Below are 8,156 nucleotides of genomic sequence, written 5' to 3'. Positions count from 1 at the left end.
GGGAGGGGTGATGGGATCCATATTCATGAGAACACAGGCCTGCAATGTGTGCTGGGTGCCGGGGGGCAGGGATGGCCTGGGTGAGCTCACGGTCCTTGGAGAGCAGTAATGAGACCCCAAGCGCAGAACCCAGGTGCTGTCAGAGCCCCTCGCCTGCCCAGCCCTTCCCCTCCATAACAGCCCCCTTACATGGCCGTGCATCCCTGAACCAGGGGGGCAGGGCAGGGGGCCAGAGAAAACTTGGAGGCAGAGAGTGCACGCCCAGGTGGTGCCCCACCTCCCTGAATCCTCCCGGAAGTGCTTGTACCAACCCTGGCCTACCCACATGTGACACAGTCAGCAGGAGCCGACCAAGAGAAGATGGCAGCCAAGGGCACAGGTAACACAGAGGTTCTCTGAAACTTATCTCGGACGCACATGCCGAGTGGACCAAGCTGTTTGCTCTTCAGACAGCAGGCCTGGCCGCGCTTGGCTGTCGCCTGCAGTAGTTTGCTGAGGCTGACAGTCTTACCCTACACTTCCAGAGGCTGGCCATCTAAGAGCAAGGACTCTCACCATTCTAAGGCCCTGTCCTCACTGTGGCTTAGATACCTCAGGGCCCCAGCCTTAAGGAAATGAGAGCAGAAGAAATGGGACGAATTCTCCTAACGTCCGTTCTTAACAACATTAAAAGCCAGAAACCCTATGCTTAACAGATAAAAATCCATGACATAAACGCCCTCAAGAGGAGGCACCGCACACTCCTCCCTTTGCACTAGGCATGTTTCTTCTGCTTGCATTATCACTGTGATTGTCCTCAAGTTCCTTCCAAAGCAAATGCACATTCCCAAGGACACGTACACACTCACACACACACGCACACACACACACACACACATTCACACACACACACATTGTAATTGTTGAATGTGAGGTTTTAGACACCCTAGCAGGCAGCCATACTGAATGTACATCCTGAGCCCCAGGACTGAGTCTCCTCCTTTTCTGCATCTACACAGCGCAGTACAGGGAAGTCCACTCAAACCCAAGGCCCCCAAACGCTAAATGTAGGAAGTCAACACATAAAGTTGACTAAAATTACCTCATGGGTAATTCTCAGAGCAGGAAAACTGCTCCATGTGATACTGCAGTGCTGGGGAGATGGCGCCCATTGCCTCAGACCTACAGAACGCACGATGCTAAGAACCAGCCCAGCCCAGACAGTTGACCTGGGGGACTCAGACGTGTCCACGGTAGCTCTACTGAAATAAGCTCATCACCCTGGAAGGAGATGGCTTACACAGGGAAGCAGTGCTAGTGGGGGGTGGAGGGGGTGGGGGAGTTGGGGGTGGCAGGGTGGGGGGGCTGTAAGTGGGGGCGGGGAGAGGCCATGGGAGAAACTCCTACCTTCCTCTCAACAAAGCTAAATCTGCCCTTGAACCAAACAAAGAAACAAAACAAAAAGTCTTTTCAAAACAATGTTTTCAACAAGACTTCAGTGGCCCAGAACAAAAGGAAAACCAGAAGGAGACAGAGGGCTGGTAGCATGTGTGGTTCATTCCCACTGAAGGCAATGTCTGTGGCTCCTAAGACAGCTGAACTGATTATGGGATGGAGGCTGCCTCTGCCACCAGCCCAGCACATAACAGAAGTTTCCAGGTCAAAACAGAGTCAAGGTGTGCCGTGGAGAGAATAGAAATTGAATCAATTCCAGAAGACCTCAACCTGATGATAATTTGTTTTTTTTAAGACTCTGATTGTCAGGAATATAAAATAAAATAATAAACTGGTGGGTTTTAAGCCACTAAGTTTGTAGCAAATAGTTGTACCAACACTAAGAAGCTAATACATCTCTGGCCTCAGGGCCTTTACACAAGCTGTGCCTACTCTCCAGAGGGCTCCACCCCTCGACAGAGGCTCCACCCCTCTATCTGCCCTCTTTCTTGCTTCTGTGACAAAAAGCCGCAGGGAAGAAGGGGTTTATTTGCCTTACACTTCTGTGTCACAGTCCATTCCTGAGGGAATCCAGGGAAGGGAGGCAAACAGAACAGTAAGGAGGAGTGTTCATTGGCTTGCTCTCAGGCTCACTCTCAGCAACCTTCCTGTGCAGCCCAGGCCCACCTGCCTGGGAATGGCACCACACACCCCAAGGGGGCTGGACCTTCTTACAGCAATCACTAATCATGAAATGGCCCGGGGACACGCCCACAGACCAAGCTGATGGGAGGCAGTCCTTCCACTGAGTTGCTCTTCCCAGGTGTCTCAAGTTGACAGCCAAGAATAGCCGTCATTCTTAGAGTGGCTTTCCTTCAATATCTATTTAAAACTTTAATCTGGGGCTGGAGAGATGGCTCAGTAGTTAAGAGCACTTCCTGCTCTTCCAGAGGACCCAGTTCCCAGCACCCATGTCAGGCAGTCACCTGAAATTCTAGCTCTGGGGATCTGAAGCTCTTACAGGCTTCTGGACTCCAGGGAGTGGGGTGAGGGGGTACCCACACACACAATAGCATGCACACACAAAAAAAACATAATAAATAAGTAATCTTTACAATAAAATAAAACTAGACTCCTCTTCTGTGTCCTCCCTCCCTAGTTTTCTGGTACTTGGCCTGCCTGACATGTCTACTTATTTCTGTCTCCCATCTCCAGTAATATGTATACATCATTTCAGCCTATTTTACCGAAAGCACCAAACCCACATCTAGTGCATACATGTACAACAAAGATCCACCAGGTGGGGGAATCACTCTCATCTGGCACTCCTCTGTTCCATGACACTGGTGTTTCTCCTACACTGGACTCACAGCTACAGTCCCGTGAGTGGAAAATGACAGGCCTGAGTAGGGACTAGAGCCAAGCACACGGAGCTGCGCTAACTCACCTGACCGCAGTGGCTCTTCACACAACTCTCTCAAGGGGACTCTCCAAAGTACAAGGTGAACAGTGTTGATTTCTTACTAAGGTCACAGCTTATTGAGGATAGGAGGAGGGTATTTACCCGGGATAGCAAACGGCTGCATTCCAAGAGTAACAGTGACATTTCACCTGTCATCCTCTGTGTGTGTGTGTGTGTCTCTGTGTGTGTGTGTGTCTGTGTGTGTATGTAGCTCAGGTGCTGTTCTTCAGGACCCATCGACCCTGTTTCTGAGACAGGCTCTCTTCCCTGGTCCCGGAAGCTCATCTGTTAGGCTAGGCTGGCTGGTGAGTCCCAGGGACGCTGCTGCCTCCACCTCCCCTCTTCTGGGATGCAAGCATGGGACAGCACGCTCAGCTTTTGATTAAACTCGGGTCCTAGTGTTTGCACAGCAAGCGCTTTACAGATGGAGCTGACTTCTCACAGGCACCAGATTTTAACAACCATTAATAAGAAATCTACTATGGCCCACTAATATGTACAAAGAGGTCACAAGCTTGGGCGTAGGGAAAACTTCCCCAAACTCTTAGACTTCTGCTCGGGAGCCCAGCCTCTGGTCCTGCTCTCTTCCTCACGTCAGAGTCCCAAACAGCATAGAGTAGGTAGCAAGACTGAGAGCAGGGAAGGGCCCACTCACATAGGCCTTGGTTGGGGCCATCAAGAAGGGCTGTGCTCAACCTCTTGCTCCCTGCAGACCAACGCACAGAGAGCTGAGGTGCCGTGGCACTGGCTCCCTCCAGGGAGAACTTCAATTGCTCATCAGGAGTCTCCTGGGAAGGATGCATTCTAAGATGTCTGCACCGAGAGCATGACATCCCTGAGGGGAAGCGGAGGAAATCCTTTGAAGGCCTTGTGACAGGTGGGGCTTCCTTTGCTTGCTGTCGCAATCTCAGTAGTGGAGCTAGTCAACAAACAAACATGTGAAAAGACCCAGCGAGATATAAAAACAGATTTGCACCGGGCAGACAACTGCACATTCCGTTTATTTACCTCTTCTAACAGACCGATACCTGGGGTGACATTTATTAATAAACGGCGTTACCAGGTGCCTGATATGTGGCTCATGGAAATTAATTACCCAGCCCATGGTAAAACCTTAACAAGCCCGCGGTGCTGTAACATTTGTGCTAATTGAAAATGAGATAAGTGCTGTGGGTACAATTTGCATTCAATGCAGTATATTAATTATCTTTAGTTCTCTTCATGATAAATACACCTGACTGAATCACTCTCCTAATTTACCGGGTAATAGAGTCATAAGTGGATCCCCCAGGGCCCAAGGGAAGGCACTGAGCTGTAGGTAAGACAGAGTCCTCTGCTCCTCCAAATCCCTCCACAGAGTGAGCTCAGGCTCCCCATTCCTCAGAGCAACCCCAGGAAAGTGGAGACAGGACCCTGTCCCTGTCGTGTCACTGAGCTGCCAGCCTTCAGCAGAATCTTTCCTTTCCTGCCGTGCCAATTGTTCTAGAAGCTCAGAGAAAATTACGTTGAGAGGGCTGTGTGTCAACCAACGCAATGGCTGTAGTGTTTGCAGAGTATGACGTCCTCAGGAAAAGGCCTTTGCCAGCCACTGCCCCACACGGCCCCCATGCGGCCCCCACACTCACTCAGTGGAAAGGAGCCCGAAGCCTGTGCTGCCTGGGGGGCAATCTAGATTTTAAATCTTGGAGATTCACAACAGATCCGTGCCAGAAGAGAGAAGGCCCCAAGACAGCTCCAATATGAGATGCTGAGGGCCCTCAGAACTGTCTGGAAGGAAAGGCCTAGGTTCAAGATGGAAGGGAGGGGACACGCAGTCACGATGAGCTGGAATTCCCCAGCCATGCGGCGCCGGGGTACCTACCATGTGTCAGCCATTCCTTTGGCTTCCTGGCCTTCCCACACCAAGCAGCAAGCACACACAGTCAGAGAGAAGAGGTGTTAGTAACCAGGGCCATTGCTGTGAACCGAGTCGCCTGTGGCTGTTGGGCTGCAGCTGAGGGCTTAACGCCTCACGCCTGCACACTAACCCTCTTCTCAGCTGTCTCAAGATCAGTATCAGTTAGTTTCTATCACTGTGATAAAGGCCACGACCAAAAGCAACCTGGAAGGAAAGAGTTTATTTCACTTACTCTTCCGTATCACTGCTCAGCATGGAAGACAGGACAGGCATCAAACTGGGCTAGAAGCTGGAGGCAGGGGCTGCTTCAGAGGCTGAGGAGGGCTCCTGCTTATGGCTTACAGCTTTCTTATAGAACCCAGGGCCAGCAGCCCAAGGATGGCCCCTCCCACAATGGGCTGGGCCCTCTCCACCAATCACTAATTAAGAAAATGCCCCACAGGCTTGCCTTCAGCCCAAGCTTATGGAGGTGTTTTCTCAATTAGGGCTCCCTCCTCTCAGATGACTTTCGCTAGTATCAAGTTGACATGAAATTACCCAGCACACCCTCCTTCCCCAGCTCACACAGCCTCCCCAAGACCACAGCACGCCCACGCTTGCTTCTAATCTGACATTGGTCTCAGAAGGACTGTGGTGTCCCCCTAGTTAGCATCAAGCCTATGGCTGCAGACTGGCCTGTCCCCTTTGCCAACCCACGCTCCTGGGACGGAGTCCCAGACTCAATGTTAGTAGAATTGGTGCGGAGTTTGTGACCCCTGGGAAAAGACCATAGACTCAATCCAGTTGTAATTAAAGCATTTATTGATCAGTCGATAGCAGGGCTATAGCCCTAAAATCAGCCTCAAGCCTGTGGTAGAGAAAGGGTGTGGGGATAAAGGAGAAAGTTACTAGAAGATCTTCAGTGTCTACGCAAGCAAGCAAAACCTGGTCTGCTCTGCCATGTTAAGTGGTAAGGCAACTCAAAACAATCTTGGGGTATCTGAGTAAGTTACAAAAGCCAAAAAAAAAAAAAAAAAAAAAAATATCTAGTGTTAGAGTTCTGCCCCAGTCTGCCTAGCAACCTGTGATGTCATTGCATGCCTGCCACTGGGCGTGGCCCTGCCCAGGACTATATAAAAGAACAGACCCACCTACCTCTCCCTCTTGCTCCCCTTCCTCCTTCTCCTCCTCCTCCTCCTTCCTCTCCCTCTCTCTCTCTCTCTCCCCCTCTCCCTCCCTCTCTCTCACCTGCTTCTATCTCTCTTCCTCTGTCTCTGTCTCTCTCTGGGGTGCCCCCTTCCTTCTCTTCCCATGCTCATATAATAAACTTCTCTATATAATATCTGTTGTGTGGCTCATATCTCATTGGTACTTAAAAGTTAGTCACATAACAAAGACAGATGGTGGCATTCATGGCTGTACGTTTTGGGGTGGGGGTGGGTCACTGAGTCAGGGTTATTGGGAACTTATCTTCCAGGGACTAGAGCAAGAGACAAATGGCTAGTGGGTACCAAGATGGACGTCTAGTATAAAATAGAGTCTCTGTAGCCATCCCAAAATGAACACAAATTTACCATAATCCTGCAAAGTAGGTAAACCAAAACTTGAGCTGTGACCCACTCCACGCGGGCATAGATTATGCTCTCAGATGAATACACTCTCTGAAAGGCTCCCTCTCCCCCCATCACTCTCAAAATAGCCAGGAACCCTTTGAGGTAAATATGACCATAAAATCCTACCCCGCTGCTGGAGTGAGGTCCAGCCTGCTGCTCAGCCTTCCCTAGCCCCAGGGAATAGGAAAGGGAAAACACCTGTAGGATAAGAGACTGGGGCCGGTGGGGAGGGAGGGGCCAATGAACTTCTCCTGAGCACAGACACACCTTCGCATGTTGAACCGCAGGATTCCAGAAGGAAGTGGCTCCTAGCTGATGGCACTCTGTGGGCATCAGGAAGAACTCTTTTTCCAAGCCTGTGCAGCCCCCATGGCACAAGTGGAGGATGGGCCTCCAGCTTCAATAGGCCCCTAAGGCAAGGGCCCAGCCTCCTGTGCAGCAGGCCTGGGGTGGCCCTACTGGGGGATGCCAACTTGGGACTGCTCCCTCCTACAGCCCTTCATGTTAAAGCGAAACTCAGTAAAAATCACCTGTGGAGACACACAGAGTGTGGGACCTACTCTCAGATCTAAATCTCCTGGAGCATGCCACATGGTCACTTCCACCCACAGCAGATGCCACATAGCCACTGCCACCAGCTACAGATGCTACCAACTCTCCTACCACTTAGGCTTCCCTGTGACAAATGACACTAATGCCCACTCTCTCCTGAGGGTGAAAAATCAGTTTACTCTTCATTCTGGCAAAAAGACCTCAACTACAACTTCCGACTTACATAAACTGAACACTTACACCCCACCCAAATTCATATGTTAAAGCCTCAGACAGAAATCTAAACATACTTGGAGATGGGGCTGGTGGGGGGCGGGGTTAGGGAGAGATTTCTGGTTAAATGAGGTCACGGGGCAGGGCCCTGACCCACCAGAATTGCTATGCTTAAAAAAAGCCGTGAAAGAGTGTTCTGTATCCCCTCAATTTTGAGAGGACACTCAAAGGAAGATGCCAGAGAGAAAGAAAGAGAGAGACAAAGACAGAGAGACAGACATAGACAGAGCTCAGAATGATATAACACCTTGATCTTGGATTTCTAGCTTCCAGATTATGAAAGACAAATTTTCATTATTTAAGCTGCACAGTCACAGGCTTTCTGTTGCAGCAGCCCAAGATAACCGAGAGCATCTTTAGCATCATGGCATCTCATTGCCGTGGGAAATTAACTGCTCCAAAAGATGGGTGTATAACGGAGCATGTAAGCCGGGCCAGGAGGAAGGAGACAAAACAGGTCAGGACAGTGTCGCATGACGCAACAAGCTGTTCATCTGTAGGAATGCTAGGGACCGAGCTGAAGTTCCACAGAAACAGGGCTTTGGTCACCACTTTTAGCTTTCATAATAATCATTTGGAGAAGTGTTATCAACACCATTTTATAGGCGAGAACACAGAGGCTCTTAGAGCAAGTCGTCAGCACAAACCCTTGGGGGAAAGAAAGGTGTGAGGTGGTTGAGGGTTTACCCCAGGTCAGCTTCCTTACAACTTCAGGCTCCTCACCTCACGGAATGCTGGCACAGGCCAGAAAATAACAAGAGAGCCAAACGCATGTAAATCAAACAAATGTTTACTATTCCGGACTTGCAGAGTGAGGGCTATAACCCAGCTGGTGGAGTATTTACCTCACATCCTAAAGCCCTAGGGTAAGCCCCTCGCACTGCGTAAAGCCAGGCATCAGGGAACACACCTCCCATAATCCCTGAACTCGGCAAACAGAGGCTTGGAGATCAGAAGTTCAAAGCCG

This window comes from Acomys minous, assembly GCF_964271855.1.
Source record: "Acomys minous genome assembly, chromosome: 1".
Taxonomy (NCBI): Eukaryota; Metazoa; Chordata; class Mammalia; order Rodentia; family Muridae; genus Acomys; species Acomys minous.
The sequence above is the reverse complement of the archived record's forward strand: the minus strand, read 5'-3'. Positions refer to the sequence as shown.